The sequence below is a fragment of the Rhinolophus ferrumequinum genome, chromosome 5, assembly GCF_004115265.2.
Source record: "Rhinolophus ferrumequinum isolate MPI-CBG mRhiFer1 chromosome 5, mRhiFer1_v1.p, whole genome shotgun sequence".
NCBI lineage: Eukaryota > Metazoa > Chordata > Mammalia > Chiroptera > Rhinolophidae > Rhinolophus > Rhinolophus ferrumequinum.
The window spans coordinates 80,739,689-80,763,868 of record NC_046288.1 but is presented as its reverse complement, the minus strand read 5'-3'; positions in this window follow the sequence as shown (position 1 = coordinate 80,763,868).

The window sequence follows — 24,180 nt, the reverse complement described above, 5'->3', positions numbered from 1 at the left end:
AACAATTGACTACCTTTTTCGTTCCCATTTTACAGGTGAAGAATTCTGTACATAGAAATGTTAAGCTTAATGTTTCATCCTTTCATTTATTCATTAATTTACTTATTTTTCTTTTCTTCAAAACAAAATAAAACAAAACTATAATATTCCAGGTAATGTTGCCAAACCTGCCAGACCAGAAATTCAGGATGTAGTCCCTGTCTTAAAGGATGCCACAGTGTATGTTGTGGGAGAAACAAACTTGTGGATACATCATTGTTGTTCAGGACAGCAGCTTCTATAATAAGTCTCTACAAGATGCTAGGGAAGAGAAGAAAGGGGTAGGTCACTTTTCCTGGCAGAGCTGAGAAGACTCCGTGGGTGGAGGAGATGATGATGATGTCAGAGCTGGGTATTTGAGGAAGAAGAGGCAGTTTTTATAAAGAAAGGAGATGAATAAGTTGCAAACAAAGCATGCATCCCATAAGAAGGTGTCTAAATGCATAAGAATCCATATAAGTATAAGCAGGGGGATGACATTCTTGGTGTGATGTGGTGTGAATTGGAAGAAGAGCAGTGTGCGAAAGAGGCAGACGTCTAACAAAACCATAATGAAGTGAGGTCTGAATGAGGATACCAACTTTTGCACAGGGGCATGCCCAAGTGTGGGCATGCACACACACACACACTGCAAACATGCATGCACACACACCCACTCAAACGCCAACACTCTCGACATAGATATTTTTAGAAGGAGGAGGGAATAAAAAACCAACATGGAAGCAATTTCAGCCATTTTCTCTAATTGCTCACCTGATGGCCCCACGGGATAGGATATCAGCCAGGGTATCACACACAGTGAAATGCAGTCTGTCACCTTACGCACTTCTCCCACTTTCTCAGGTGTGTTTAACTCCCCCACAAGAGCCTCCTCTACCCTCATCTCTGAATTCAGATGGGCATCTATGTAGATTACTGTCTTGAAGCAGTCGTCATGAGGTCAGGCAGACTTAGGAGGCTGATGTGTCACCTTGAGGTGCCCCAAAGGGACACTGGGCTCAGCACTCGTGGGTCACAAATCTCATGAGCTGCAGCACTGGACAGGAGAGAAATTAACAATACCTAACTTTTCTGAGTGTGTCCTATGTACATCATCCCAAACATTTCTTGCAAACTTAGAAAGTAGGAAAAGCTCCAAAGAACAAACAAAGATTCAAATACCCATTTTTTCCCCCCAAGAAATAGCTACCGGTTATTAAGTACCCAATTGTGTCTGATTCCAAAGCCCCCAAGAAACTTTCATTAGACCAGACCCATTCCCAAGGGCCCGGTTGTCTTGAGCCTGAGTGTTTTGGTAAGCAGGCAGGAACATTTACTAGAAAATGGGGAGTTGCAAAGAGCCTGGTCTTGAATCTCAGCTCCATCACATATTTCCTGAGCAGCACTGGGCACTTCCCCCCGAGCTTCTCTGAGCTTCAATTTCCTGACCTCTGAAGTAGAGATCATCAGAGCTACCTTTGAGGTTACTGTGAGAACTAAATGAAGTGACATGTGGTAAAGGTCATCTGATTCTAGGAGCACAAGTTGATTTGGGATTTGTGTACACTGTGATTTACTCCTGGAGTTCTCCTTGGAAGAACTCGGAGAGAAGGAAGAGCAGCAGAATGGGGAAGGACATGGAGCTGTGCAAGAATGTGGGTCAGGCGAAGTCTAGCTTCAACATGGATCCCAGGGGAGCTTTGAAAATGTAAATTGTACTACAGAGTCTGTCCTTCATTGAGGTAAGAGAGTGGGGCTTTTGGACCGCTGCCCCAACCAGTCAGTGTCCATTGGATGGTGGGCAAGATGAACTTAACAACCAGACTCCTTGCTTTGACATCCAGACTGGTTCAGGCAAGATGTCTTCAATCATTGAAGAGCAATCTCCCAGAGATACTTGTAGGTGTCAGTCATGAGCTGAAGCACCTACAGCATTTGGAGCATGAGCACACTGAGCAACCTGGCTCAAAGGACCCTAAGATACCTGGTGGAGCACCAACAGCACCTGTTACCGTCTACCTCTTGCAGAATCCAGATTCATTTAATCCTCACATTAAGTTCCTTTCAACACACTGCAGCAAACTGCAGAATTTGGTTGGTCACCATATCTGGTGACACGTTCCCCCACAGTGAAACAAAGAGGAGAAAGAGAGTATAGCCTAACAAAGTGGGGTGATACTACGGTCCTGAAGATCGTGTCTCTGGTTTCAGATACTTTGGCCTCCAAACTTGATTTTCTCTTACCTGCTCTGTAACCCATATAACCTGCTCACACAGAGTTTGTTTTCTCATTTATGGAATGAGGACATTGACTGTAGTGAGCTAAATAGTGGGCTCCCAAAATATGTGTCCTGAGAAGATATAATATATGGAATCTGAGAATGTCACCTTACTTGGAATGAGCATCTTTCAAATGTAATTAAGATAAGGATCTCCAGATGAGATAATCCTGGATTAGGATTATAATCCAATAACAACTATCCTTTAAGACACAGAGAAGGAAGAAGACTCTGAGACACATGGAAGGAAAGTCCATGTGAAGACAGATGCAGAGATTGGAGCCCAGCCACAAGGAATGCCAAGGATTGCTGGCAGCCTCCAGAAGCTAGGAGAGACGCATGGACCAGATTCTCCCTGTGAGCCTCCAGAAGGAAACAACACTACTAATACCTTGGACGTCTGTACTCCAGAGTGTGAAAGAATACATTTCTGTTGTTTTAAGGCGCTCAGTTTGTGATCATTTGTATTAGGAAACTAATACAATAACTATGTGAGATGGTTGTGAAGATTAAATTGGTTAATGCAAGTGCAGTAAGCAGGACAGAGACTGGAACACAGTGGGAATTTTTAAGTGTTTGCTTTTATGGTAATCATTAGAATTGTATACAGACAAATGCGCCGAGAGGCTGTTTCATACTACTTGTTGCAGACTGTATAAGTCTACTGTATAACCAGAGCAAAAGCATCAATTTGGGAGCCCACACACAATTCTAATTAGAAGAATGGCACACATGGACTCGGACCTTCTCAGAATACTTCCAGTCTTTCTAAATCTCCCAGTAGATCAAGCATAATGCTTTGCTCTTAGCAGCTGCTCACTAAATGTGGAGTCATTCAAATGGAATTCTAACAATCCTCTGTTTAAATTCAAGTCTCTGAATACAGATGCAAGATTCTTGAGGGTCTGGGATATCTCTATGGTTATTACCTGGAATAGAGTACGTTTAAGTATCTCTCCTTTCCCTTTCTAAGAATAGAAGCCTGCATTTTCTGCGTGGTCAATGCCAAGTAAAAAATACACTGTTAATCAGCCAACATTTTCATGGTTCCATATTCTATTATTTGCATGGTGAATTCTTAAAGAGATGAGAGGCTGAAGTAGGAGAAAATTTTGAAAAAGGTCAAGGGAAGTAAAGGTTTCTCTAGGACACCATTCCTGCTTTTCTTTTTCTTTTTTTTAAATCCACCAAACAGCACTAGCTTTACCTTCTTTCTGAAGTGCTAGAGATTATTTAGGTAAACTCAGTTATTGGCAGTAATGAAGGTCTCAATTCAAAACCCTCTTCTGGGTAAAGTGATTCAGAGTGAGAAGTGTTATGTTTGATTCCTTCTCACTGTGAAATCCAGATTTTGCATGGCTATAATGTTCCCTTTTCAGGAAGGCTGGCAGAGCCAACATGTAAGTCTAGTTCAACCATGCCTAATGTTATATCCTGCCATTTTAATGCCCTCCTCTCATTTCTTCCTTTACCCACCTTTCTTCCCTTACACATTGCCTTTTAAGATGAATTGAAGGATTATTCTTACCCTGGGATTTAGAGTCTCTTAATTCTGTTTTTGGATGTGTCCAGAGGCACTAGAGCATTTTTATTTTATTTTAATTTGTGTTTACCAAAGCTGTATCGTGCAGTGGGCTCTTCTGGGCTCTTTCCAGAAAATTAAAACATAAATTAAGTATAAATGGCCAAAGCCACAGAACAAGCAAGACCTTCTTAGTGTCCACAGAGAGGAGTTCTATTACGACCAGTCGCTTTAGAGAAGAGGGAAGTTACCTGTAATTCTCGTTCTCTTGAAGGTGTGTATTTTATAATAGGTCCCCATTCACTACCCTTCCTTCCCCAAGGAGTTCTTAGTTGCTTGATTTTTTTGGCTACAGAAGAACTGGCAGTGAGGGGTTAGCACATTCTTATGACCCCGAGGGTAGATACATTGCAGCTCTAGCAAGTGTTTATATTCTCTTTAACTGTGTTTCTGGATTTTAATTTTGCCTCGAGCTGTATGTTAAAAGAAGTCCTCTCTGATGAGAATAAGTCTATCTTTAGGGAAAAATGTTTTCCTAAAGATGCCATGTCTTTATTAACAGGAATCCCCCCTCCCCTTTAAAATAATTACAATAAGACATGTAAAGGAAACAGGAACATTTTTAAGACCCCAGCCTTCCTCAAGTTTCTTCTCTATTACCTTGAACTTGAACCATGCAATCTAATATACATAAAGGAAACATCTCAGCCTCTCTCCCTTCCCAAGACAAAACATGTCTTGAAGCAGGAATGCCAGTTCATTTCAACCCACTTGGCATCTTCTATTGATGGATAGTAGCTGTCTGTTGAGGAGGAGTGGAGGCCAGGTGCAGACTCAGCAGGGAGGAGAGTGGTGATTGATTAATGATGTCTGCCTAGGTGAAGAAGGAGGAAGCGGCAGCACATGTGCCATGGGCTTGCCATTTCTGGTAAGGACTGTGTTGTATTCATCTTTGTATCCCTGTGCCTAGCATGGTGCCTGTCTCAGAGGGGTGCTCCATAAATATTTGTTGTACTGAATTGAACTAAACTTTCCACCCAACTCCATCTTACTCTGAGTCAGAAGGAATGGTGGTGGAAAAGTCATCATCTATTGGCAGGAAGCAATGGTGGTAAGACATCCCCCAAGGGTAGAGTTCTTATGGAGCCAATAAGTCCAGGTACCCTATAATCTATTCCATTCCTCTGCCAGGGACCCAGTGTCCTGATACTATACGAGACTTTCATAACCATCAACTCCTTGTTGTTGCCCGACCTATTACTCCTCAAGGAACAAATTGGTGGTCTTCATGTGCCTAGCTGCCTGGTAGTGTCCTACTGGAATATACTTCTCCGTACCCACATGGCTCTCCCTTGGTACATTAACCACTGACAACCAGGAACCTTTTGCTTAAATGATCTATCCATTGTTAGACCCCTACCCTCACTACCCCACCTCTGAGCTTGGGACAGCATTTGGACTCAGTGCTAAAACCTACTGCATGGCTGCTTTGGCAAAAGCACCCAATTTCTGAACTCATTCAACAACACCTTTTTCTCCTAACTCCTCCCACCCCCATTACCAAAGGGAATGTTTCTCTAACATTAATTAATGTATCCAATACCCCCATAATGACAAATCACATTTGAGGCAGCAGTGAAGTGAATTGTACCCTTGGAGTTGAGAAATCCCGGTGTAAGTTTTTTTTGTTTTGTTTTGTTCTTTTTTTCCTGTTATTACTGAGACATAATTGACATACGTCATTGTATAAGTTTAAGGTATACAGCATGATCGTTTGATTGACATATATTGTGAAATGATTCCCACAGTAGTTTAGTTAACATCCATCATCTCAATAAATAGATACAATAAAAAGAAAAGAAAAATATTTCCTTGAGAAGAGAATCCTTAAGGATCTACTTTCTTAACACCTTTCCTATATATCGTACAGCAGCATCAACAGTAGTTGTCATGTTGTATATTCCATGCCTAGTGGTACTTATTTATCTTATAAATGGAAATTGGAAACTACTCTTTCCATTATCTTAATTAATCTTTACCACATGCTCCTATTTTATAGATGAGGCTCTAGAAGCTGAAAGGTGTTAATCAACTTGTCCATGATCAGATTCCCCAGAAGTTGTGGACCCCACTCTTCTTCCCAGATCTTCTCCCAGCCCTCATTCCACTGCGCCGTGCTGTCTCCTTACAGAGATGTCTGAAGGGGAGAACGTGAACAGAGTCCTCACCAAGTTAGTTGGGCAAAGCCTGGAAAGACAGAGCTTATTGCTTCCACAAACGACTTGACTGCTGCTCTAGAGGCGACAGTGATGGGTATAGGACTCCACACATTTCCTGCCATCAGCACACCCCTTTCCACACAGAGCTCCTGGTCTGAGGGCCCTGACAATTGAGGGGATTTGGTGTCATCACATCATCAGGCCACAGCCAGGTTCAGAGTGTCTACTTCTGTAAAAACACACCTGAACAAGCATCAGGAGAAGGAGACCACCTCTCCCCACCCTGGTGTGAAATGTTTGAGGGAAGAAAAATAACAACTGTGTCTGCCATGAGTAGGCAAACTTCAGCTGTACCTGTTAGAGCAACACTGGCCTTTTTCAAAGGCACCCATAGCCCAGCTCTTGGGTGTTTCAACAGCCCCTCAGAAATGTTTGAAGAGAGATGGCTTCTGAGAAGGCAGTGTCTAGAAGGAAGCTGCCAGCCCTCCCAAGAAGGAGAGGTTATCCGTCAGCTCTTTTCACAAGGTGATTATCCCGTCCTCCTTCCACAAATTTCTACGCAGAGAGTAAGATCCTTGCCTTGTCTCTGTGGTTTCAAATCAGAGATTAAAGGACAGAAATCTGTTGGTTGTCATGAACAAAACCCCACCCAAACTAGCTTTACTGGGGGTTGGGCGGTTGTTGGGATTATTGAACAAATACCAGCAACGTCTTATGGAAAATGATGGCAGAGGCTGTAGCTGGGTCTCGTAAGCCACTGAGGACGATAAAGGAACATTTTCAAGATCAGGAACCCTAGTCTCTCTACCACCCTCATTCTGCCATCATATAGTCTGTTGCTGTTGCTGTTTGTGTTTTTTAAATCTGTGCTTCTTGATCTACTCATTTCTCTTTACCTGTGGCTTACACATAACCATGAAGAAGGCACCGTACCCTACACATCCCACCAGCTAAGATATCCCGTAGAGGTCAGCTAGAGCCACTGAGATCCACACAACATTTATGGCTGAAAGAAACACGGACCCAGTGTTATTTCCCCTGAAACAGGTGTCCTCATCCTAGAGAAAAGGAGTCAAAGAATGCCAACATTGCTGCAGGTATCAGCCCTGCAGATGAGAGGGGCAGCGCCAGAGGACGGTTATAGGCTGGTAGACATCTCAAAGATGTTCACACAGAGCATGGTATAACTTCAGAGCAGAAAGGCATTTCAGGAGCAGACCAGCCATCAATAACATCTCAAAAACTTATGAAGACTTTGCAAAGTGAGGGCCTCTTCCCCACAGAATGAAAAACTAAGACTCGGAGAGGTTAACTTACTCAAGATTACACTTTCTGGAGCAAAAGCCCTGAAAATCAAACCCCACCTCCTTTCTTCCAGGAGGCCCCGCAGACAGCCCACTACCTGGAAAAATTTACCACTGCCTAAGTTCAATCCCTCAACCTGAAGGCCCAGAATCCTAATTTGCCACCACAGAGAGAGTAAATCCATGTCTTTGGGTAGACTCACACGCATGAGCTCACAGGGACTGCTGCAATTCAAGATTCCTATCTACTCACCTACAAGACGCTCCACCATAATTCATACCAGAATTTCTGAGTACCCTGAATGCACACTGCCTCCTTATAAGAAGACTTACATAGGAAAACACATCGTCCAGTACAGCGCATCAGAATAGGGGTGTTTCCTATGTGATTGTAATCTTTCCGTTTGTATGACAGTAGTTCTTTGATGTGATCATCTATGTCATCAGACTGGACCTGTTCCTTTATCCAGGTCGATTGTGCCTTGGTACCTGGGCATCCTCTAGTCAGTGTACCTCTTGGAAGGGCATCATCAATGCTTGTCTCTATGACATTCATTTTCCTTGGCTTCTGCTAAGCCCGCCCCTTTCTGATTAGCATATTCTTTTTTTGAATAGATCAATCCCTTTGTACCCACCTGGGGTTTAATCTGTCTTTTCAAAACCATCTCTCAAATCTCTCCTCTGACCCATTTGTCTCTCCATTTTACAACTACTGTGTGAAGGATGTACAGATCTTGGAGGGTGCTTCATTCTTGCCGCTTCTACCTATCACCAATGCCCAGGGATATATATTTAAAATGCAACTGAAAATTAAAGCCATTACAGAAGCTTCCCAAATGGGCAAATATTTGCCTCAATTATTCTATTTACAATTCCAAAAATATTTCTTCTGTTGAAGTCTGTGTACAAGAAGTGGCTCCAAAACCATTTTTAAGGGAGTTTTGACATCAATGAAACGTTATGCTGGCAGGGCGAGTGAAGTGCTTGATTAATAAAGAGTCTCAGTGTTTTCAAACACATATTCCAAGCAGCCTCATTTGAAGAAAACCACAAACGGAGAATGCTTTGCTGCTCACAGTCACAAGGGGGTTGTGTATTTCATTCCCGCTTACACAGTCCGCTTACTTTGGAGCTTGGGTAGGAAAGAAACATGGCCAGCAGAAATAAGGCTACATTCAGTGACCCTGCCCTTCCACCCATTGGCCTGATGGGAGAACTTTTTTACCCCTCTTTGCTACTGTTTTCTTAGTTTTTAACCTTTTAATACTTAATAATTCTCTAAAAGACCATCTTGAGAGAAGAGATGGGGACACCTTAGGAATGCATTGTGCTAGCAGTTGGGGATTATGAGATTCTTAATTTCAGAATTTTCAGGCAGTGGTGTTGGCATGCTAGACAGAAACGTAATTGAGCATGTTCATGTTAATTACTTTGAAGTGCTTTCCTCTTTTCCAGTGCTTTACAAAAATACAGCAACTTAAATTGGGTCATTATTTCATATGTCTAAGATTCTACTTGACTACTTAAGGTAACCATGGAAATGTAGTCAGAGTATTAATTAAAAATGGGTTCCTCTGCTTCCTAATAAAGGAAAAAAGCTACTTAAAAAATAAAAAGGTTAAATGAAAGAATATATTGGCAATGTAATTACCAAAGCAGGGATGTATAATTTTAAAATCACAAAATATCTTTAAATCCCCATTTCATTCTACGAATATGTTTCGGGTGCCAGTAACGTGCCAGGCAGCTCCAGTTGTATTTAGCACTGCATTTAATTTAATTCTCTCAACAATCCCACAAAACAGAGAATCATCATACCTATGAGGCACAGAGAAGTTAAGTGACTCATCTGAAGTCACACAGCTAGTGAGAGAGTAGAAGTATGCACTCAGATTGAAATCTTCCACCAACGACCCTTTAGTGCACCATGCCTCGCAGAAACAAGATCCAGTTTGGCCATAAGTAGACCACAAATACTATGGTTATTTTTGTCATAAATTTTAACCTCGTTCTACTAAAACATCTACAAGAATACTTACTATACTAAAACAGCAAATGTGAGTGTATGTGTGCATGCATTTGTGTTTAACTTTTATTTCTATGATCTCAGCTATTAGAGGAAATAGACAGACAAAGATAAAACGAATTTCATTACTTAATTTGTTCAACTGTATGGGTCACCTACTATCTGCCGACAACACGATGTGGTGTTGGAAATCCAGAGATGGATAAGACAACCTAGCTTAAGGCTCAAAAGCAAGAGAGAAAAGGAGAAGAACTAAGACCATTTAGTTTACTTTTCCATGACATTGCCCCAGTTCATGACTTTATCACCTTAAATTGGGCTATGACAGTAAAATCTCCTACTTTCCTGCCTTCATTCTCTCCCCCTCAAATTAATGAATTAGGTTGTCTTCTAATGAATGAACCAGGTTGTTTTTGTTCACATGATGTATCATTTATCTATCACTGCATAATAAAACTACCTCTCAACGTAATGGCTTGAAACAATAAGCATTTAATTTGTTCACCCTTGTGACTCAGGAATTCAGACAGGCTCATCTCTGCTCCATGAAGCTGGGGGCTTCAGCTGGTTTAGCTCAATGCCTTGGCACTGCCTGGGAAAACTGGGTCTTTCTCTTTTTAAGGTGTCACCTTGAGTAACCAGCCTGGGGCTAGAAGATCCAAGACAGACTCCCTCGCGTCTGTAGTTCTGGTGCTGGTGCTAGATGTCAGCAGAAATGCCTTGGTTCCATGCCTTCTGGTCTGTCTTTCTCCCCAGCAGTATAGCTGGACTGCTTTACATAGCTTTACATGGGTGTCCCTCTAAGCAAAACTGAAAAATGTAAGTTCTCCTACGACCTATGCTTAGAAGTCCCAGAGCTTCATTTCTACCACAGTATATTGATTAAAGCAAATCACAAGGTCAGATGGATTGAGTGTCGTGGAAGAAGACTCTAAGTTTTCATGGGAGGAACAGCAAGCACATCCTGGAATGGCAGAAATCACTGATAGCCATCTTTTTAGACATTTGCTCATTCAAATATCTTCAATGGTTCTTTGTTGCTTAAATAATAACACGGAACTCCTTTGCCAGACATTCAAGAAATCCTGTGATAGGGTTTAATTTCTTAATCATGAATTACTTTGTTCCAGTCAAACTCTCAACTAATCAATTCACAGAATTTCCCTAGAGTTTTATCTATTCCATCCATTCTCTCATCCCACTTATATATGAATATACATGTATATATAATTATATATACATAAAATTAAAATTATTTGGAGGGTCTGTTCATCTCTCTAAAAGGCCCACTTCTCCCACTCATTATCTGTGGAGTTAGTCGTTCTCCACTTGAAAGATGGACTTGTGAACCAGGCCTGGCCAATCAGAGTATACTCGGTCACAGCATTGATTCAAAGCAGAGCCAATCAAAATCTCCCTTGAAAATATTGTGCAACAATCTGGAAAAGGCATCATTATAACCTCTAATCTTACATAGACACAAAGTTTCAAGAAAGTATGGAACTCCCAGAGCTATCTTCAATACCACATGCAGATAGTTTGCCCGAAAATGTAGCCAACACAGTGCAGAGCAGAGACAAGAGATGAAGAAAGGGCAAAAAAGGATTTTGCCCCAGATAGTCTTAACCCTTAAATACCTTTGAATTACATGAGCCAATCCATTTTCTTTGGCTAACTTGGCAGGTTTGGGTGTGTATGTTTTCAATCAAAATAATCATAACTGAAATACCACTTATCTGTGTATATCTCTCTATCTTACAGAACAACAGGACGCTGAAATATTCCTCCAGAACCCTCCCAGCATGCAAGATCTTGATCACCTGTCATTCTGCTCATCACATCTAGACTCAGTTCTACTTTCCTGGATTCTGATCTCCTTGCTTGTATTTCATGCTGATATTCAGCTGTCTATTTCTGGCTCTGTTCTTCGTGTTTCTCCTTGACTATCACTCTGATTCTATTGCTAGCTTTTCTGATCCCAAGCAACATGTCAGGTCTTGTGCATCAGCCCAAAATACTGGAATCTCCAAACTTAACTAAATTACCCTCCTCTACCTGCCTTTTCACCCCTGACATTCCCAATCTGATCCAAACTCTAAAAATTTGACACATTCCCCCAAATATTATACATTTTTCAAGTCTCTCAAATACTCTTCCCACTTTATGTCTTAACAACTCTGTTAGTACAGGTAACCCCCGTATAATATGGTTGTTACTGTGTTTCCCCGAAAATAAGACCTAGCCAGACCATCAGCTCTAATGTCTTTTGAAGCAAAATTAATATAAGACCCGGTCTCATTTTACTATAAGACAGGGTCTTACATAATATAAGACCGGGTTTTATATTAATTTTTGCTCCAAAAGATGCGTTAGAGCTGATGGTCCTATTTTCAAGGAAACAGGGTAGATTCCTAAAAAATGCTGTGTTATGCAAATCCATGTTATACAAAACAAAGAACTAGTATAAAAATGGGGGTTAGGTTCCAAAAATTTAAAAAAACATACTAGGGGCAGCCAGATGGCTCAGTTGGTTAGAGTGTGAGCTCTGAACAACAGGGTTGTCGGTTTGATTCCCACATGGGCCAGTGAGATGCGCCCTCCACAACCAGACTGAAGACAACTGAGCTTCCAGAGGGAAGGCCGGATGGCTCAGTTGGTCAGAGCGTGCGCTCTCAACAACAAGGTTGCCGATTCAATTCCCACATGGGATGGTGGGCTGTGCCCCCTGCAACTAAAGACTGAAAACAGCCACTGGACTTGGAGCTGAGCTGCGCCCTCCACAACTAGATTGAAGGACAACGACTTGGAGCTAATGAGCTCTGGAGAAACACACTGTTCCCCAATAAAAACTAAAAAAAAAAAAAAAAAAAAATACTACATTTTTATAATTAAGAGAAATATCTTTATTAAAGCAATTTCCACCAAAAGTATAACATATTAATATGTATTAAATAATGTTTTCCTCATCATCACTACTAAGCTCTTATTACATTCCATGTTGTTCGGGGATTTCTCTAATTTCCAATGAGATATTTTTTGCTCTTAAAAGCTCTTATTACGCTCCGTGCTGTTTGGGGATTTCTCTAATTTTCAAACTGTGTTAGAGTGAAACCGTGTTCTAGGATGCCGTGTTGTATGAGGGTTTCCCTCAGTTCTCGAACCGTGTTAGAGCGAAACCGTGTTATAGAAGTGCCGTGTCATACGGGGGTTACCTGTAGTTTGTGCACCTTGATAAAATGCAGGCTTTCCTTGAGAAAAATGTTAATTAGCAAAACTTATACAAGATGACTTAGAAAGCCTAAAGTGCCCAATAACCATGGGATAAGAGAAAAGTGCATAAAACAAATTACGTCCAAAAAGTCTCAAATTTCATATAGTTTTATGTCCCTGGGCTTTCAAGGTATAGTTACAGATTATTTATACATCATCTAACTGGTTCAGAGACTATAAAGAAAAGCATTGCTAAATTTATTAAGCTAAACCAGAATAACCATGATATGAAAACACAATAAAATAAACCTATAATTAGAATGGATAAAACTGAAGTATAGATATTGTCACTTATGAATGTGATGCCAAATCCTTTATAAAGCTCCAGTCAATTTAGGCTACCACATAGTAAAAAAGTAATACAGCATTGTCAAGTAGTATTTGGCAGTATTTCATGATCATTCCAGAAAACATCTTATAGTCAACTAGGAATAAAACGATGCTTCCTGAATACAATTTGCCCCAACCAGTAGAGGCATTTCTCTTAAAATCGAACAAGAAATAAACCACAGTGCCACCATTGTTACGTGCATTTGGTTTAAATAATGCACACAATGAGAACTTTAGTGATTTTCAGACATTCTGACTCCCAAGTCTGAGTTTCTGTGAGATTCTTAGCCCTCAGAAATGTACCTCCTTGTTTTTCAACTAGTCAGCATCCTTCTCTACTTCTAGCAGCAATACTTCAAGGTTCTTTTGAGAAACTACCTTTCTCCTAGTCCATGCAGTCTTGATGGGCCTATCAATCAAGCTGTCTTGCCTTCTTCCTGGCCAGGAAGCAGGCATGAAACCAGCCAATCAGACTTTCCTTCCGTTTCTTTCTATTTCCCCCCAATTCTGTGGAATTTGGATTTTTAATGGAACGACCAACTGTACTAAATGTTCCAACTGATTCACCCTGAAGGGTGTGGTCTCAGGAGGCTGAGCTTTAATTCCTAGAGTTTTCTCATTCCTGTCCTTTCAAAGGCCTAATTTTAACATGTCCTTTCAATCTATGAGTCATCTTCAAATCCTTTAAATAAATAGCTTTTAAAAAGGCATTTTGTTAAAGTGCGCCAGTGGAAGTCTTATCACTTGCAAAGAACCTTAGCTGGTGTGCCTGTACCTCCACACAGCTAAACTAGAACTCTGGACTCACGCTCCTTTCCTTAATCCACATAATTCATCAGTTGCCATATCCTATGGGTTTTACTTATACAGTAGTTTTGGTCTTCACTTCCTTGCCTCTCCCCTTTCTATTACTGCCTTAGCTTAAGTCATCATTACATCTCGGCTTTCTAACCTGTCTCATTGCTTGCAGTCTCTTCCTGCCTAATCCATTCCCTCAACAATTGTCAGATTATTATTGTGCTAATATCCCTGATGATGTGACCACTCTGCCCCAAATCCTTAAATGAGTCCACATTTCAAACAGAATGAAACTCAAAATCCAAAAAACAACCTGACAATCCTGAACCCACACATCTAAATTTAACTCTCCCTTCTTTTCTTCCTGACATTTTACTCAAGTCAAATGAAATCACTTGTCTTCTTATTAAGATACTGCATATTCTTGCCCTTCAACCTAGCCAAAGCACTGTTTTCTTTCCCCATATCTTGCCATCCTTGTGCAGCCAAATCTTACTTACATTTAGAGGACAATAAAAATCACCACCTCCTTCTGAAACCTACCCAAAGAACTGAAAATCTCATTTGCTTCTTCTGTACACCCCAGCTCTTCACCTCTACCTATCTTGGCACTCTTACAGCTTTCTACCTATATTTCATTTAAATATAAACACGTTTTACCTTTCTGTCTGGACATAGCCACGCCATATGTCCTGTTTTTCAGGATAAGTAGGACAGAAAAGTGGATGATTAAGCAGGAATGGAAGGCTAGAGCCAGACCAAGATATTTCCTAAACTCAGCTCATTAAACCTTGGGAGATAGGTAGGGTGTGGTAACTGAGAATATTTCTGAGAAGGTCCTGTATGTATGAAGCCTTCTTTGAGCTTCTCAGCCCATTTGTGAATTGTGTGGTCACACCCCAATGACCGATGTGGTCAGCTGAGAGCACGCCCGTGACCACACATGTGCAACAAACTGCCAAGGATGAATGACAGCGGAGCCATTGTTGAAAAAAGCTAAATAAAAAATGCTCATCATTCTTGAGACTGAAACTTCTAAGCCTTCTTTGTTTTGTTTTGTTTTTTTAAGTGGACAACATATTTCAAACCTCAAAAGGCCCTAATACCAAAGCTTATAGAGAACAGTACATTAGACACAAGGAGAACTCAGGATTTAGAATCAGACAAACCTGTTCAACTGTTGGTCCACCATCTGTTAGTAACATGACTTACTAGTCATTTCCTTTAACCACGAAATGGTCCTTGGCATTCTGAGGGTCAAATGAGATCACGTATGTCTGATGTCTACCATAGCGCTTAGCAGTTTCATGTGCTCATGTCAGTAGGTGTTTTTGCTACTATACATATATTTAACTCAACGTTTTTTTAAATTGTGAAGTGAAAAGAATTTTTAAAAAACAACATACCCATTAAGAATGGATATGGTTGTATGGTAGTCTAAATGTATAATACATAGACATATATTATATATGATATATTATATAAGTGGTTATTTTTACTTTGTTTTTGTTTTCCAGACGAAAAAACAGGCTCAGATAGCTCAGGTAAATGGACCAGGCATAGGAATCTAGTAAATGGCAGACCATGGAATCAAATCATGGTCTGTCTATTCCAAAGTCTGTTTTCTTAACCATTATATGGCATCACCATCTTAAAATGTTTTCTCAAAAAGCCCTATCCCAAGCTTGCATAATTTTGTATCAGTAGTACTTATCTTCTCAAATCAACGCCATTTGCTCCTTTTCCCCGTTTCTCCGTGAGCAGTGCTCGTCACGCCATCACGTGACCTACACTGACAGCTCTGTCAGTCACGTGTCAGCCCTCCCCTTTCTCGACACTCAGTGGAGGGCATTCCTTTCCTCCATGCACCTCTTCGCTCCGTTGCAGCGACACCACAATTCCGGATTCTACTCTTTTTTTTTTGGTAGAGCCTGGCATTTCATATTTTCCAAAGCCCACTCCTAAGGTTGCACTGAAAGGCATATTGAGCTGGAAGACTACAGAGCTGGTCCTTATTCTTACTCGATCACCGAGATTCTGAGTAGTGTTGGGCGCTCTCCTCTTTTCCTCTACACTGCAATTTTTTCACTTCCAAATAAGGGAGATGATCCAGAGTCTAAATTAGCTCCAACAGTCTATAATTCCAAGTTCATAAAAAGGACATTGAGAGGGAGAAATCTTGGCTGTCTGCCTCGGGGAAAAAATAATTAAGATATCACTTTGCAAAAGGAGTAAGTGAATTTCAACAGCATCGTGCCTGTCTCTGCCTGGAGTTGGCTGCCTCTCCAGGCTTGAGCTCCCTTTTGGACACTATAAATTATCCAAGGACATAGGCTAATTGACACAGTTGAGAGGAGAGGGACACAAATAGTCCCAGGCTTGGAGAGTGAGACCTCTGTGGGGAGGTTAATAGTGCTGGAACAGCTTGGGCTTGAGGAAGGGCCGCTGATGGGAGCCGTCATTCTGCGGACACATTCATAAAAAGATATTGTGAGAAGGGCAGGGACCAGTCTTCTTATTAATCAACAAGGGCAGAATGGGAATTAACAAGCTGTAAGCTGCAGTGCGGAATATCGAAGCTAAATATCAGGGAAAATGTTAGACCACTGGGAGCCGTTAGGCAATGGAACAGGCTGCTAAGAGAAGCCAGGAAATCACTCTAATTGGGGACATTTAAGGCAGAAAGCAGATACACATCTGTCACAGGGGAGGGCATTCCAGTGGGAAAGTGAGGAGCTAGATTCCAATGGACCTCAACGACCTCAGTAACTGGCTCTCACCTTTAAGAGCGGAGCCCAATCTAAGGTCCAGAGTGAAGGCAGGCTGGGGTGACCGGTGGTGGGCTGGAGATAAACACAGTCCGGAAGATTTAGTTGTGGAGACCGTGGTTTGGGGCGTTTTCACGAACTGGGTTCAAACTTGAACTCTGCCACCTACTAACTTGCACAGTTTCTTTCTGATATTCAGTTTCCTTAGCTAAAAAACGGAGACCGTGATAACCATCCTGTAAAGGCTGTTGCAAGGATTTAATAAGGACACTTCACATGGCCTCTGTCACAGGGGTCGTTCTGGGCATATGATATTTCTGATGAAAGAAGGAGCTCTCTGGGACAGAAAGGGAGCCAGAGGGGAGCCTCCGGTCCCCAACTTGCTTTAGTGGCTCCGTGTCCAGACCTGCTGATATTTAATTGCCAACTGTATCTCCCTTGCAGAGGGCATCAGTATTAAGAGAAAGGCATTTTGAGGTTTGACGGTGGTGCCACATGTGAGAAAGGTAGAATGTCTTTCTGAATTGCCCAGGTGTCAGGGAGTCCTTGGGGCCAGAAGCTAGAAGAGGGGTTTGGTAGCATCCAAAGGAAGGGATTGCTTCCTGTAGCAGATATTTTTGGCACTCTGCAGCGTACCCCTCCAGCCCATCGCTGAGCTCATCCACGGTGGTGGACGATTCTACGTCAGCTTACACTCATATGACGAAGTCCCATTTCTAATGTCAATTTTGCCACTTTCTGCCTCAGAAAATGGTCTTTGCTGAAGCTGTGTACCAGTAAACATGTGTGAAAGTACAACCCAGAAGGGAAGAGTTGTTAATGCCCCAGAGGTAACCCTCAAACAGCTCAAGATAGGAGCAAAGGATAAATGAGCTGTCCTTTGGGCAGAAAATCCGGCACACATTGACTCTTCACACATCCCCACAGAACCTAGCTCCCGCTGCCTGTAGCAGAAGTATGGTCCCTGTCAGCTCTTCTTCTAGGTCTCCCACATCCTCATTCCTGCTCCCTGGGATTACTTCCCAAATAAACTACCTGGATCAGGCGGTGCTTTGGGGGGAACCAAAAATGAAGGCAGTGTCTGGAAGGGACAAAAATTCAAAAGGTCAGAAACTAGAGGAAACCTTCAACAGAGAAGCTTTGTATGTTGGGACTTGCCATAACGATGACTCTAGAAGGAGGATGTGTCTCAGTGTTCAGTTTTGAACATATATTGCCACCTATTTGGTTTTTTAGTTAAGTATTATCCCCTCTGACATAATTTAAAACACTCACAAATATACATGCTGGCAGTAGGGATAGGAAAGAAATAGTGTGGAATCTGCCCTCACGGATCTCCAAGCATATCAGATCCACAAGGAAATCAGCCTGTAATACACAGAGACCAGCACAGTACAGTGTGGAAAGCGCAGTGAGAGCAGCGTGCATACAACATTGTGGGAGCAGGGAATTAGGGAGGGGGTACCCACACCAGTTCTCTTGATGGCCTTCAGAGAAGTCTTCCTGGGAGAGAGCTATTCAGGGGCTTAACATGTAAGTTTGGATTGTAGATTGTTTTGTTTATTTTACTTAGCATGAAAAGGAACCATGGGAAAGGGGTTGGGGGGGCAGGGTAAAAAAGGTGAAGGGATTAAGAAGTACAAATTGGTGGTTATAAAATAGTCATGGGGGTATAAAGTAAAGCATAGGGAATATAGTCAATGATATGGCAATAACTATGTATGGTGCCAGGTGGGTACGAGACTAGTCAGGGGGATCACTTTTTAAATTATATAAATGCCTAGTCACTATGCTGTACACCTGAAATTAATATAAAATAATATTGAATATCGACTGTAACTGAAAATTTTAAAAAGGAGGAAAAGGTGAAGGGGAATATGAGGTCCAAATTTCCAGGTATAAAACAAATAAGTCATGAAGATGTAATGTACAGCATAGGAAATATAGTCGTTAATATTGTGACAGCATGGTACGGTGTCAGATGGTTGCTGGACTTATCATGGTGATCACTTCTTTAGGTATATAAATGTTGAATAACTATGGTGTTCCCCTGAAACCAATATAATATTGTAGCTTAGCTATATTTTAATAAAAACCTTTTAAAAAGAGAGAAGGGTGACATATTCTTTTAAAAGAACATTCTATCAGTTATGTAAAGAAACAACTACTGAAAAATGGTAATAGGAAGACTGGTTATGCTGCTCCTGTGGTCAGTTGGGACGGAGAGTAGGGCATCTTGCTCTGGGGTTGGAGCTTTGGAGATACTAAGGAGTGGTCAAATTCAGAATATGTCTTAGAGCTACTACATTTTATTGAATTGAATATAAAATGGAAGGGAAATAGAAGAAAATGACACATTTTGTTTGTTTCAGCTGGAGTAATTGGAAACGTGTAGGTTTTACTCAGTAAGATGGAGAAGATTGAAGGACGGGTTAGTCGAGGAGTCTTTTTTGCTCATGCTAACTTTCAGTTGCCCATTAGTTGATAAAGCGGACGTGTCAAATAGACAGTCTAGTTTCCAGGGGAAAGTCTAAAGCCCATGGAGAACACCCATAATGCCTCCATCCTTCAATTTGATTTGTAAGTGCTTCTCACTGGGCTCCTTCAGAACTCCAGCACAGCTCTTACTCACCTCTGCCATAATGCTCTTTATCTGCCTTTCCCACCTGTCCATAAACTTGCTGAGTTCAATGACTACATTTTATTCATTTTTTGCATTCCCATCCAGCGTATAATAGGGGTGTCACCATATTTTTGGTGGTAAAAAATATTTTGTGTAAGGATAAATAAGCATCCCTGTCAGGTCAGAAAAGCATAAATGACGATAATCACCATCCTCATCATTTATATTTTACAGATGTTGAATGGTACATGGTAGGGACTCACAACCCATCTTTCATTTTAAATATCTTATTCTTACCACTGCATGATCAGGCACATAATAAATAGAGAATTGACTGAATTGAGTTGTTTCCATTGAGTCTAGAAACAAATATCTGATTTATTTAATAAATTTTTCAGAGGTGTTAGATATAGCAATAGAATGGCCATTCCTTGTTGTTAAAGTCACATGTTTATGGACGTTAGTAGGTAAGTTTTATTAATATTTGATTAGGTAGGACTATTGAAGAAATATATGTCAGTACTGGGAAATATTACCAATTATTAGTTCATCTGTGTTTCCATTTCAATAATCATTTTTATTTCCCTAGTGTTTCAGAATAAAAGGGCCAATCTCTTGGTTTAAGCCTTTGTGCATAATTTAAAAATTAAGCTGGAATTGGGGCCACAAAATTTGATACACATTTTCCCATGACTTTTCTGAACTAGAAAATAAAAATCTCCATGCTGAAACTATTTTAAAATATATTATTTAATTCAGCAAACTTGATTCAACATGGAGTAATACGTTCAGATAACAAAGATTTTCACCATATATATTAGGTGTTTATTATGTTTTCCTTTTTTTCAATTTGTATGTACTCTTAAAGCTTTATTAATTATGAGTATGTTATGCTTATGCTTATGACCAATAAATTATGTTATTTGTCTGGGATTTTCAAAGTTGTAACTTTACAGTCAACATCAATCTGTAGCCTGTTCCAGTTCCACTCATTTGCAGTGATTAATTAACCTTGTAGAAAAGTTGACACCACCACTGGGAATAATTCTTTGTTATTTTTTACCATGCTTTTTTTTTTTTTTTTGTATTAAACTACTATGTTTATACCTCCTGAGGCCATATAATTTAATACTTGGTGATTTCAGAAAGATTTAATTGGTGGAAAACCCTGTATGTTATTGCTAATGTAAGAGGACGGCTTAGGGAAAGCCAAATTAAGTTTAGAAATTATCGTTCCGTGATGTTTAGCAATACCTACTATAACAGTCTGCATTTTTTTCCAGATTACTTTTCCCCAAATAAAGTGTAAGCAAACTCTGAGAAGGAGAAGGACTAGTATGCCCACACCCAGAACAATGCCTGCCATGTAGCACTGTGCAATTAGCTCGTTTTGAACGAATGAGTAGCTCATTTAGTTCAAGGCTGTTTTCACAGTTGAGATGTTCTTGTTTCTGTTGAAAGTATCATCCGTTGACCTTGGTAGTGAAATAATAATAATAGGCGGTTGAATTTGTATAGCACTTTAAAATTAGCAGTGTCATTTTCAATTCTCAAAGTGCTTTCACTCATTTGAGACGTGCAGAAACCTCGCGTAACAAGAAGAATATTCACGCCTTAAATGGGAACACATAGGTTTTATACAGAGCAAATCAAAACTCTGGTCAAATGAGGGACTTGGGCTCAGCATACTTGTATGTCCGAATTCAAATCCACTTTCTTTTGATGGCACCACATTTAGGGGCTAGAGGAACTCATAACATTAGCTTCCAGAAGGAGCCCACGATCTCCTTCGTGAGATTAATAAACGCCATTGTGTTTGGGTGGTGTCTTGTGGAGGGGGTTGTACACACCACCTGAAAGAGGTGAAGCTATAGCAGGATGTTGAAGAATTAAGAAAGCCGGGGCATGGGTGTGGGATGCACGGGATTTCCAGACACAGAACTGTAACCTGTACTCCCTCTTCCACCATTCTCTATCCTGGCACTCTGCTTTTCTCTCTTAGTAGCTCTTAGCACTTACCTAGTGTATACATATATACTTATTGATAGTACAGTGTATACATATATACTTATTGACTATCTCATCCACTAGAATGCAAAAAGGCAGGGGCTCTGTAATTTAGTCACCACTGCCTCCTCCGCTTTTAGGAGAGACTCTGGAACATTCCGGGCACATAATACACATATGTATCTGTGGGGTGAACAACTGCTGAAGGAAACGCATGTGCAGGTGCACGGGGACCTAACTCATGTACTTTTGCAAAACTGCAAGCCATTCTATCTCCCCACATAGGTTGAACCATATGAGATGCTGCTGCTATTTGAGTGCCTTTGATCAATTTACATGGAGAGTTTGATAGACCATGGAGAGGAACTCAGGAAAGGAAGAGCTCTTAAGGTTAGACATGAAGAAACTGATCAAGTTTGCACTTACTTAGCAGTTAAGGTATTTGGATAGACCTATAAAAATATTGGTAGTCATTGATGAGTTTTAAGCAGGGGACCGATATGACCAGATAGACCCCTCGAGTGATTCATAGCTAATGGATTCCAAGGAAGAAGAATGGAAGCTGGATGACAGCACGGATGTCATTGCATCACTAGGCAACAGATGGTAAGTGCCCTGACTCAGCCCACTTAGGCTGGACTTTCTCCGCACATCTCTCTCTCTCTCTGCATTCCTTCTATATGACTGGACTCAGCTGGTCTCTGGGTCAATACCAGCTCTCCTTTTTCATCCTTTTCCCAAGCACGAAACAACCCAAAAGATATTCCTTTTCTCATAGCTGAGACAGGTTGGGTTTATCTGAAAAGTGAAGAGACATGAAATGGAAGGGAATAGACAAAAACACCCAAGTGCAGATTTCTGATCTGACCAAAGTCAGCCCACTTGTCACAAGGTCTCTGAGATCCTACCTCCTCCACCTTTTGAATCCATAGGTCCTTTCCCCATCCTTTCCTTCTATTAATCTGCTTTGTCTAAAAGTTTGTTTCTTTAATCAGATTCTAATTTCATACAAAACTGGTACAAACCATTTGGTTTGTTTGTTTTGAATTTGATACTACCTCAGTATGAAAACAATGTTTGACATCTAATTATTACCAGAAACAATGGCTAAACACCATCTATTCTATCACCAATAACATCATTTTTTTGCAGAATCTACCATCTGACAGGACTGTATGACCCAGCAATCCCTCTCCTGGGTATCTACCCAAAAAATCTGAAAACATTTATCCGTAAAGATAAGTTTGCTCCGATGTTCATTGCAGCTTTATTTACAGTGGCCAAGACATGGAAACAACCAAAGTGTCCTTCACTAGATGATTGGATAAAGAAGATGTGGTATATATACACAATGGAATACTATTCTGCCATAAGAAAAGATGAAATATTTTTTTGTGACAACATGGATGGATCTTGGGATTATTATGTTAAGTGAAATAAGTCAGACAGAAAAAGTCAAGAACAACATGATTTCACTCATTTGGATCTAAAACTGAAAGCAACAAAGGAACAAGACAAACAAATAAAGAAACAAGACACTTTTAAGAGGAAAAGAAATACTCTTTATAATTAGCTGAGACAACAGGCATACACCAAGTCTTCCTCAGGCAAAACAGACATAGGTCATCCTGGATATAACTAAAAACTCAAAATACAGGCAGTCATTGTATTTCTCCCCTCAGGGTGCATTATGCAACTTGTTTGCAACTACTTCGCCAGGACACCAGAGTGTGTAGAGTCTAAGTGTTCTTTAGTAAGACCGGTTTTATCTGCTTTAAGGTTTTCCACGCTAAAAGTATTAGTGTTTTGCTTTTTACAGCTTTCAAATTTCCACTTTGTGTCTTCTGAATGTCATAATAATTCTATGAGGTAAAACAGGGGCAAGGTTAATATGTGCATTTTATAGATAAGAAAATGGGGGCTCAGAGATATTGTATCAAAAAAGCATTGATGTATAGTAGAAGGAACACTACAGTTAGCGTCACAAAGCACGTCTTCCAGCACTGGCCTATTGTCACTTTGTTGATGGCAACCCTGCCCAAAGTGTGGGCCACAAGGCTTTACCCCATAGGCAAGGAGAGGAGACTTATCGAAACATTTATTGCAATTTAGCAGAATTAGTTTATGTCTATTGAAGTACATATAAAATAAATAAATAAAGCTTCTATTGTATAAGCTTTCCTTATTTTTTAATTCTTGGGTGTTTTTTAGTAATTCATGTTTATTTTATTTTACAAAAGCATCAGTCCATAATCAATGGAAAAAAAATAAATTATTTCCTACAGCTCTTTGAGAAATATTGGGCTACAGGAGATCAGGCAATTAACTTAAGCATTCTGCTTAGATTTTAACTTCCTCACACTTAAAAACAAAACTAAGAATCATTCTACCTTACAGTGCTGATGACACAATACAAAAAAATAATAATAAGGTAATAAGTAACATGTGCATAGGTCCTAAGAGTACCTAGTAATTTTTAAAATGTGCTCAGTAATCGCCTGCAAGATTCAGCAGAACTTCAGCTGGTGGGGACGGCACTTGGTGACGGATTTCAACTCCACCTCCCAACCAAGTCCTCACTCTCTTTTCAAGCTAAGTGGGTTTGCTTTCACTTCTTTTAAATATCAGGTTTCTATTTTAAGATGGCCATTCAGGAAAGGTGCCCATTAAGAAAATATTTAATTTTTTGCTAGTGCTTTTATGCCTCTTATCTCACTTAATCCTCACAACAATCATGTGACATTGGAATTAAATATTATTTTACAGATGAAAGAAAAAATGGCAAGCTTGAGCGTGGGTCAGGATCTCAACAGATAAGCAATGGAGCCTGACAAGCACAGGCCTTGGGATTCCATGCCCAGGGCTTCTCCTGGCAGGCTGGCAAGTAGAAAAGGAAGTCTACAGTTTCTGAAACATCTACGCCATTTTCTCTTTCCTTCTACTTTTGTTTGTAAAATCTTGGCTCATGAAAAGAGCCCTTCCAAAAAGAGTTCAAAAATCTCCAAAAACTCATATT